Consider the following 2786-nt stretch of genomic DNA (forward strand, 5'->3'; position numbering starts at 1 on the left):
GTGCACGTGGGCCAAAGTGGCGGGTTTGCCCTGCCATGGGCTGCGACTGTGTGAATCCTCCTCTGCTGCTTCACTGCGGCATTGTCATAGAGCATGTTCTTTACTTCGCTTGTCTCAGCTGGGGTCCATGGATTCAGCTCCTCCATGGGGAAGGGGTTTTGGCCCCTGCTGCGTGCTCCAGATCCCAGCCCATCGCCTCTCCCTTGAGCCTCTCACAGGGAATCTCATCAGAGGTGTTTCACCGTGGCAGCACTGCGGCCGCCTGCCTCGCCAGCAAGAGGGTCCCACGAACCCTGACATCTTATTTTCCTTAAAAGCAGCATTCTGCAGGAAAGCTGGAAGCCGCGTGCAAGCGCCCGTGTGTGTGCAGGCACAGGCACGTGTGGGGCTGCATTTGTGCATCCATGTCCGTGCTCACGCATGCCTTCCTGCTCAGGCATCAGTGCCCAAGCGTGGGACAAACTCCAGTGCTCTTCCACAAGCCCTGCTTTTAGCATAAAATTTAGGGTAAATTAGAGCACCCCCATGTGCATGTTTTTCAACCTGTCTTAGCCTAAGGCCCACCTAGCATCTGAAGGGAAAAAACCCACCCGTGTGGTGTCTACATCTGCAGCCACAGAGACACCAGGATACATTTCACGTGCTGGCTCGCTCCTGCTATCTGCTCGTGATTTGCTGTTTGTGGCTGCAGACGTATTCAGCTGGGCCTCATTTCTATGAGCTTTTTGCAATCATTTCACAACCCCGACACCGCACCCAGCACAACAAGGAGTCCCGCAGAAGGCAGGGCCGGCCTCACAGCGCTGGATGCAGTGCGTCCCCAGCAAACGCAGGGCTGCCTCCAGCGCTCCCCAGGCAGCCCCGGCTGATTCCCAGTGCGTGGGCGTCAGTTCCCAGGCTCCCAGCGAAGGCCCAAGGCCAGAGCACAGCCTCGTTAATAAACTTGGTTTAATGTTGTTTTCCCAAAGCAGCGGGGAGCACAGAGCCCCTGCTTTGAGCAAGCAGTGCTTGACCGGGGAGGGTCAGAGCCAGCGACGGGCTCGGCCGTGAGCAAAAGATGCCGAGTACAAAAGCCTTTTGTGTCCCCATGTTTGCTGGCATCTCGGGACCTCCCGGTGGGGACGGATGAGCAAACAGGATGACTTCACCTTGCTGGGCAACGCAGTTGCAAGAGAGGGGACGTGCACGGTTCCCCTCCCCTGTGCCAGCAGCTCCCACCCCCTGCACCCCAGGGATGCAGCGCCCAGGGGGGCTGCAAAAGCCAGGACCTGGGGGGTGACTGTGTGTGGGGTAGGAGAGCAGCCCCCCTGTGCAGCCCTTCCCACCCCACCAAAGCCCATCACAACAGCCAGAACGAGTGAGTTTGGTTGTAAAGGATATATTTTATTGCCTCGCATCCTGTCCAAAAGCCGGTCTGGCAGACGGCCGCATGCTCCCACTTGGAGAAGAGGGCAGCACGGAGCCAGCTCAGCGCCCGTCCCATACGCAGGGCCGGTATCTTGGACTTCACAGTTTCTTTACACAGCCTTAAAATAATAGACCGAAACGCCCGCCTAATAAAGCAATCAAGCCAGATAAACGTGCTTGATATAAACACTTCAGCTACAAGCTTTGCTCCAGCCAACACACAGCCTTTGCTGATACTGTTAAGCCCCGCAAATCCTATTATTGCTATTATATGACTTAATAGACCTTTACTGACCAAAGTCCGCGTCTGAAGTCTCCGCAAGCAGATAGCACTGCGGCTGTGGTACAGCCCTTCACCTTGCTCCTTCTGGGCATGCTGGGGGGGGGTTGCAAGCACAGGGAGATGCCATTTCCCCGCCAGCCCTGTCCCCCCTCTACTTGCAGTCTCACCTTGTGGTGTCCTTGGGTTAGTGACTTCTCATTTTACTAAAGGTTTGGGACAGAGCTGCTCTCAAACGGCTGCAGCGTGTCTGCGATGAATTTTGCAAAGTCTTCTATTCCCCCACCTGCACAGCCTCATGTGCGGTTTTCACCACCTGGGCTTTTCAGACTTGGAAAGAAAGTATATGAGCGGGGTTTTTTTGGGGGGGGAAAACTAAGCATTTGGCTTAATAATGTCTGAATCTCTGACAACAGCAAACCCAAGGGAGATAAAAGGGTAAAATTCCACTAAAATGAGTAATTTGTTCTGATTTCACTGCAATTTTTCACCTAAAAAAAATAAAAAATCAAAGGGCCAAATCCTGACTATCTTTCTCCAAACTACACTGCAACAGCATGCTATAAAAGCCAAAAGGAAAGCCTAGAACAGCCCAGACATACAGCCACACTGTCACCTCTGCTGTCCCCAAACTCTCCATCTCAGCTGCTATTTAATTGCCCTGCAAGGAAGCGCCCAGCAAGCAGCCCAGGCAGGAACACGGGGACATGGGACCTGCCTCGCACCCCACAGCCCCGCAAGCCAAAAAGGAGCAAACAGGTGGGAGGGAAATGAAATGCAGCCATTGTTTATTTGGTAGAAAAATAAGAGCAATCTTCCAGAAAAGCCAGCCTGCAGCATAAAGGGTACTCTGTGAAGCACAAGGAGCCAGAAGTAGAGCCCTCCAGGAAACTGAATGAAAGCACAGTCTTTAAATATAAATACAAATGTGTAAAAACCCCCCAAAAAAGCCATAGGAAAAGCTGCCATCCTGCCAGGCTACAGAAATCCCCTCTGGTGGGACGGCTGCCCACTTCCCTGCCATGGCTCAGCTCCCACGCAGGTCCAGGTCCCTGCTGGCATGGCCATGGGGCGAGCAAGGACCTGGGTGCCCCCCGCC

At 54.1% G+C, this 2786-nt stretch overlaps 1 protein-coding gene across 1 annotated transcript in view; it reads right to left on the bottom strand.

Annotated features, from left to right (window-relative positions):
* The window catches only part of CCL21 (chemokine (C-C motif) ligand 21), a 6462-nt gene that overhangs the window by 2051 nt on the left and 1625 nt on the right, over positions 1–2786 (bottom strand). The window lies entirely within an intron of this gene.

The sequence above is a fragment of the Pygoscelis adeliae genome, unplaced genomic scaffold (assembly GCF_000699105.1).
Source record: "Pygoscelis adeliae isolate BGI_AS28 unplaced genomic scaffold, ASM69910v1 Scaffold442, whole genome shotgun sequence".
In the NCBI taxonomy this organism is placed as follows: Eukaryota; Metazoa; Chordata; class Aves; order Sphenisciformes; family Spheniscidae; genus Pygoscelis; species Pygoscelis adeliae.